Source organism: Littorina saxatilis, linkage group LG13 (genome assembly GCF_037325665.1).
Source record: "Littorina saxatilis isolate snail1 linkage group LG13, US_GU_Lsax_2.0, whole genome shotgun sequence".
Classification (NCBI taxonomy): Eukaryota; Metazoa; Mollusca; class Gastropoda; order Littorinimorpha; family Littorinidae; genus Littorina; species Littorina saxatilis.
Genome location: NC_090257.1, coordinates 8051770 through 8059762, shown reverse-complemented (window position 1 = coordinate 8059762; position 7993 = coordinate 8051770). Strand labels below are relative to the sequence as shown.

The window sequence follows — 7993 nt, the reverse complement described above, 5'->3', positions numbered from 1 at the left end:
AAGACAGTGTATGTCACAAGCAATAGAGGAATTAAGACAGCTGGCTATGACGAGAACAGGCGCCACTGGAGACAGAGAAGATAATTATCGCGCAGTGTACTGCTGACAGAGGATAATTATGTGGACTGTGGAGTCAGACAGCCAGGCAGGGTGGTGTATGATAGCGGTGCGTGCCTGAGTCCGTGTCACCAGGTAATTGCATAATTGTGTTCAGCCTCAGGAGCAAGGTCCCCGCTAGGCAGTGTACAAATGAATGCGTAGTCACTACTTGAGCAACCATGAATGTAAGTAAAAGTGCAATGTCTTCGACACAGTCGTAAAGAAGCCAAGCAAAGGCACTGCATGCTTCGAACGAAGTAGGCCTATACATCGGCCATCTCTCACACACACACACTCACACACACACACACACACAATATACACACACACACACACACACACACACACACACACACACACACACACACACACACACACACACACACACAACCACACAACACACACAACCAACATTGAAAAAACATTTTCACTGAACACACACTGTACACATATTCTTCACAGTCACAGATAAAGTAAACCTACACCATATATCAGTATTCGATACTAGCAGGTCAACTTCCCGGCAACTCTCTTGAGTCAACTAAATGTAGTCCGCAAAGCAATAATAACTATGGAACGCCAAAACTGACTTTTTACCGGGTAAAATCTGCCGGTAGATTTCCAAAATCTACCGGTAGATTTACTGATCTACCGAGTATCTCTGAACTTGATTGGTTCTCTTAATAATACCGGTAGAATTTTGGCCAATGAGAGCCTGAGTTACCCAATAGATTATTACCAAGCAGAAAGCTCCGTCATTGGCTAATCAATCTATACCGGGTAGAAAATGCCCCCAAGTATGCCGAAACAGACTTTTTACTCCGTAGATTTCCAAAATATACCCGTAGATTTACTAACCTAACGGGTATATCGGTATGTGCTTGGTTCAAGAGAGAGAGAGAGAGAGAGAGAGAGAGAGAGAGAGAGAGAGAGAGAGAGAGAGAGAGAGAGAGAGAGAGAGAGAGAGAGAGAGAGAGAGAGAGAGAAAGGAGAGAGAGAGGGGGGTAGAGAGAGTTTGTGAGAGAGCGAGAGAGAGAGAGAGAGAGTCTGGAGTCTGGAGTCTGGATGGTTTATTGATTGGGCCTTGGGCCCATTTCAATTCGGGGTGTACACATTTTCATCATTCATGCTTCATGAAAAATAATCATTGTAATATTAATCATACTAAAATAAATCATCATCATCGTAATGACAGTCGACATGACGACTGTGGAAACAGGCATTTACAACAGCAAAACGTTTGGAAAAGGACAGTAAGCATCAGCACAAAATCCAGTCTCTGTCGCACTTCACTCATGTCTCTCTGTCCATCCATCCATCCATCCAGCCAGCCATCCATCCATCCATCCTTCTATCCATCTCGTGTCCCTCTGTCCTCCATCCATCTAATCAACCGTCTGACTGTCCAACCATTCATCCGTCATCCATCTATTCATCACTCCATCTATCACCTTCACATGCCCTTTCACACGCAAATCTGCAAGCAGTTATATGCATAATCGTTGCATCTCTGATACATAGCATCACATTAACGTTTTCAAAAAAGACAAAACTTTATTACTGTTTTTTAAGCAATCGACAGAAAGCAGCAAAAATAGCATACACATAAAACAAGATCGTGCAATATCTCATATTCACTGTCCCCACTCACTGCGTATTTTAAACGCGTTCATGATGAAGGTTGCAAGTCTAAGTAATATTGATCTGTTTGGTGTCGCTAGAAGTAGCGCCAGTTTAAAGCTTGATGGGCGGTTGTAATATTTTGCAGGTATGTAGTACTCGCGAATACCAGCATATTTTGGACATTTCAAAACAAAGTGAATTTCATCTTCGGTCTCGTTTGCGCAGAATGGACACAAGTAATCTTCAGCAGTTGACGACCGAGTGTGTCGTAATCGATGTACTTTGAGTGGCGAGACACCAAGTCTTAACCTAATCAGGCAGTTTCTTGCTTTGACGTGCTTCAGGTCATTTAAGTATGAAGACATAGATAAGGCTGACTTGAAAGTGCTATAGAAAAGGAATCGTTCTTTACTTTGTACTGTTTCTATCCACTCTTGCTTGTATAATGTGACTAGTCTGTTCTCCGTTATGAACGCATTTTCATTTCCAACGCCTTGTTGAATCCAAACTTGGTCAAAGCCGTATTTGTACAGCACATAGCAAACTGATGACGCCCATGTTCTTTTATTTTGTTCGTGTAAATAAAGCAGCATTTTATAAGCTTTTTGTGGCAATCGATGACTAGGCATTTTCAGGATGCGCAACCAAAATCGTATGGACTTAACAAACGTGTTGACAAATAACGGGTGTCTGCCAGTTTCTCCATACACAAGTGTGTTTGGTGTTTTCATGCTTGTGTTCAGAAACCTCTTAAGGGCAAACAGATGCACCTTTTCGATAGGTGAATGGTCTGCATCAAGGCCCCAGACTTCTGCCGCATAATTGAGCATGGGCTGGATCTGGGAGTCGAATAGTTTATAGAATATGTTTGGTGATCTTTCTCCTAGAGTCCACAGTACCTTAAAGATACCAATCACACCCTTTCTTGCACGCAGCGCTAAATCGTTCAGCGTGTGAGAAAATGTCAACCTTGTAGAAAAGTAAATTCCTAAGTATTTATACATGTTCACAGTTTCCATTTCGATATTGCTATACATCCATTTTTCAATCGCTGCAATGTGACCACCATTTCTGAAGATAACTATGTTAGATTTTTCTAAATTAACAGTCAAGCCAAGATTACAAGCAGTTTGGTATAGCACGTTTATCTGGTTCTGTAACCCACACACAGTGTCGGAAATCAAAATAACGTCATCTGCGAACATGAGAATCAATATCTCAATCAAATCTGGGATAAGTTGTATACCGTGTCGTCCTTTTCGCTTGATTTCGTCCGCCCATTCGTTAATGAAAAGTGAGAACAAAATTGGACTATTTATTTCTCCCTGCTTCAGGCCTCTCGGACACATGAAAAGGTCAGTGACCTCTGCTCCTGCCCTAACTTTTGCTTTAACAACGTTGTACATACTAAGTATGGCTTGGTACATTTTACCTTTTATTCCTTTGCTTTGCAACACCTTCCACAGCTTTGTACGGTCTACTGAGTCGAAGGCCTTCTTGAAGTCAATAAAAGCAACGTATAGCTTTTTGTGTGACAGTAACTGTCTTTGTACCATAGCAAATAGAGTAAAAATATGATCGGTCGTACTGTACTTTTTACGAAAGCCAGCTTGACTTTCATTTAATAGGTTGTTGGATTTTACCCAGCTAGTTAGTCTTTTGTTTATGATAAAGCTGTATAGTTTGCTGCAAATATTAAGTAATGATATGCCTCTATAATTGTCTGGATTGTTAATATCCCCTTTTTTATGAAGAGGGTGAATGATGGATTCAGACCAGTCTTCAGGATATGAACCTGATGTAAACAGTTTGTTGAAGAACCGGGCTAGGAATGGTACAACATGAAAAGCTGAATTTTTGAAAAGCTCACTAATAACACCATCTGGTCCTGCAGCTTTACCATTTTTTAATGCTCGTATGGCTTCGTAAACCTCTGTTTCTGTTATGTCATATTCCAGCATCTGGGTAGTCTCTAGTTCATTTTCATCTACTACCTCTTGTGCTTCGTCAACAGTAGTATTGTTTGCGTCCGTTTCTGTGAATGTGTTGAATACATTGTAAAAGTGTTCATACCATTGTTCAGTTTCTATTGTGTTAGCATTAGTTGTTTTCCTTGATAAAGACCTTATGGTTCTCCAGAATGTTTTAGGATCTTTGCCACTTTTTTGCAACAGTTCAATTGTTGCTTGTCTGTGGGCAACTTTTTTGCATCTGTTAAGTTCGTTGAGAGAGAGAGAGAAAGAGAGAGAGAGAGAGAGAGAGAGAGAGAGAGAGAGAGAGAGAGAGAGAGAGAGAGAGAGAGACAGACAGACAGACAGACAGACAGACAGACGTTAAAAAAAGAGAGAGAGAGAGGGAGAGATAGAGAAAGGAGAGCGAGAGAGTGGTAGAGAGAGTGTGGGAGAGAGAGAGAGAGAGAGACAGAGACAGAGAGACAGAGAGAGAGAGAGACAGAGAGACAGAGAGAGACAGACTGACAGACAGACAAACAGAGACAGAGACGGCAGAGACAGACAGACAGACAGACAGACACCGACAGAGAGAGAGAGAGAGAGAGATGGAGAGAGACAGAGTGAGTATGTGTGTGTTGCAGTAATGTTAGATTCATGTGGTTGTCTATTCACCATCCGAAATCCATTTTGCACGGGATCTTATTATCATTCCGTCTATTTTCTGTATTTGAATTTGAATTAAATCCTGTCTTTTCTTTTCCAAAATAAACAAATCACTTTCACAAAAAGTTGTGCCTAAAATAATGTTTAATTTCGTCCACCAATTTATTGTTCTGCTTCACACTGTCTTTCTTTTCATTGGACGCATGTGCCATTTTGTTGACAACACGTGCAATACATCGATCCATACAAATGGACACAAATATGAAACGTTTGTTCAGTCAGACACCAGTTTTTCATTTATGGTTAATTGGTCCGTGATTATATAGCCTGCTGTTTCCCAAAAACTAATTATCAATCATTACGCATTCTCCCCTCGTTTGCCATTGTCACCAGTTACATTAGCAAGCCAGGTGCAAAAGCAAGCAAAACATGTACACTTAAAAGGTTTTGTCTCTCACTGTTTGCACTTTGTTATCAGCTGCGAGCTGCAAGCTTTATCAATCGACCTGGCGTCCAGATGACACAGGTGGCTATATAGGCTGCCAATGTCTAAAAAGCAAAATTCAAGAATTTAGGAATGAGTTCACACACACACACACACACACATACACACACACACGCACGCATTTACACACATACACACACGCATACACACACACACACCCACACACACACACACACACACACACTGCATACACACACATGCACACACACACACACACACACACACACACACACACACATACACACACACCTTCAATCCTCCCTGGACCTGTACTCCCAGCCCTCCGACCGTCCCCTTCGTTCTGCTGCTGACCCACTCCGCCTTCACATCCCTCGCTCGAAACTCGCATCTGCTGGTCAGCGTGCATTTCCCTCCGCGGGCCCCTCCGTCTGGAACTCCCTGCCGCTTGAGCTTCGCCAGAGCCCCTCTCTTGACGCGTTCAAGAGTAGGTTGAAGACTCAGTTCTTCCCGTAGCTGGCTGCGACTTTCATGTTCGACGTGATGTGTTGTGCCCCAAAAGACATTCTTGTGCTGTGCTCTGTGAGAGGTGTTTTCTTTGTGCTTGATATTATTTTGTTTGGACCTAGCTATTGATGTGTACATTGTTGTTAAACAGTTGTTTGTTGTATGTTTATCAGGGTTTGCTAGTGTGTGATAGGGTTCGTGTCCGTCTGTAGATGTTAGTTTCTTTGTTAGTCCTGTGCTGACAACTCTTCGACAAGCGCTTAGAACTGTACCCACGGAATGCGCGCTATATAAGCTTCCTATTGATTGATTGATTGATTGATACACACACATGCACACACACACACATACACACACACACACACGTTTTATTTGCTCAAGGCATTTCTTCTTTTTTGAGCACACGTATTCTAAACGTCAAACATAATAACAATATATAACTTTTAAACAGAACATGATAATGCATTGAGCTTTGATCCAGCTATTTAACGATTTCACAATTGTAAGCACACTTACAATCAAACACAACAAAACAACACATCAAAACTTGATATTTTGGGATACATGAGGTCATAAGGAATATAATTATCACTTTTGTGATTCATATTCCCATGGTAATAAAAATAAAAAATATCGTCACATTTTAAATGAACGTTTCATCTTTCTTTCTTTCTTTCTTTATTTGGTGTTTAACGTCGTTTTCAACCGTTCAAGGTTATATCGCGACGGGGAAAGGGGGGGGGGGGGGGGGGGGGGGATGGGAAAGAGCCACTTGTCAATTGTTTCTTGTTCACAAAAGCACTAATCAAAAACGTTTCATCAACCAATGTTTAATGTCATCAACCTGAAATGCAATCCCATAGTTCGGACGGGGTCAAAGGTAGTGTGACAACATTTTCAATCAAATTGATAAAAAAAAATGTGTCCGTAACTGTGCCGCCTCAACTTTTGCAAATATGACATCATCAAATAGCGCTATCAACAATGGGAGAAAATCTAACGTGGGTGTGTGTCTGTATACGTCTGTGCGTCAGTGTTTGTGTCTGCAAAAGCACAGCCGTGTGTTACATTTTTGTTTTAAATAGAGGAAGGGAAGCAACTCCTGTCCACAATTATGCAGTGAGTTGTGAGTTTTTCGAAGAGTTGTATACCTTGTCGGTATTGCGAAATATCATTGAAATTATAGTGATTTGCAGATGGCCACTTAGCAGCGAGGTAGCGTGGCCGAGCGGTCTAAGGCGCTGGTTTTAGGCACCAGTCTCCACGGAGGCGTGGGTTCGAATCCCACCGCTGCCATTTTTGTTTTTATTTAATTGACTATTATCTCCTTCGTTTTTACATTTAGTCAAGTTTTGACTAAATGTTTTAACGTAGAGAGGGGAATCGAGATGAGGGTCATGGTGTATGTGTGTGGGTGTGTGTGTGTGTGTGTGTGTAGAGCGATTCAGAGAAAACTACTGGACCGATCGATCTTCATGAAACTCGACATGAGAGATCCTGAGTATGGCATCCACAACCGGTTTTTTCATTTCTTTGATACATTTCTTTGATGACGTCATATCCGGCTTTTCTTGAAAGTTGAAGCGGCACTGTTACACTGTTGAAACCAAATTGGTTGACATTTTGTAAAAACAATATTTTTTTAACAATTTTCAGATTTTTAATGACCAAAGTCATTAATTGATTTTTAAGCCACCAGGCTGAAATGCAATACTGAAGTCCGGCCTTCGTTGAAGATTGCTTGGCCAAAATTTCAATCAATTTGATTGAAAAATGAGGGTGTGACAGTGCCGCCTCAACTTTTACAAAAAGCCGGATATGACGTCATCAAAGACATTTATCGAAAAAATGAAAAATATTTCCGGGGATATCATACCCAGGAACTCTCATGTCAAATTTCATAAAGATCGGTCCAGTAGTTTACTCTGAATCGCTCTACACACACACACGCACACACACACACACACACGCACACACACACACACACACACACACACACACACACACACACACACACACACACACACACACACATACACACACACACACACACATACACCACGACCCTCGTCTCGATTCCCCCTCTATGTTAAAACATTTAGTCAAAACTTGACTAAATGTAAAAATATGAAAATTATTATCAAAATTAAATTTCCGAAATCGATTTAAAAACAATTTCATCTTATTCCTTGTCGGTTCCTGATTCCAAAAACATATGGACTTCTGATTCAAAATAACGAAAAAACAAAACTTGACTAAATGTAAAAACAAACAATGGCAGCGATGGGATTCGAACCCACGCCTCCGAAAAGACTGGTGCCTTAAACCAGCGCCTTAGACCGCTCGGCCACGCTACCTTGAAAATACACAGACATAGCCATAGACAGATAGTCACTCACACACAGACACAGACACAGAAAGACAGACAGACAAACAGACAGACATACACACAGGCACGGACACATACACAGGCACAGACAGACAGACAGACACACAGACACACAGACATAGAAACAAACACAGACAGACAGACAGACAGACAGACACACACACACACACACACACACACACACACATACACTCACACACACACTAGCGCGCACGCATACACGCACGCACGCAAACACACACACAGACACACACACAAACAAACACACACACACACACACACAGACACACACACACA

The 7993-nt window shown here is 41.5% G+C and overlaps 2 non-coding genes across 2 annotated transcripts; one reads left to right on the top strand and one right to left on the bottom strand.

The window, feature by feature from the left end:
- The first annotated feature begins 6521 nt into the window (after positions 1–6521).
- Trnal-uag (transfer RNA leucine (anticodon UAG)) lies at positions 6522–6603 on the top strand. The gene has a single exon. It is a non-coding gene; the product is annotated as a tRNA-Leu (tRNA).
- A 979-nt stretch (positions 6604–7582) lies between these two features.
- Positions 7583–7664, bottom strand: Trnal-aag (transfer RNA leucine (anticodon AAG)). Its single transcript has one exon. It is a non-coding gene; the product is annotated as a tRNA-Leu (tRNA).
- Positions 7665–7993: the final 329 nt, after the last annotated feature.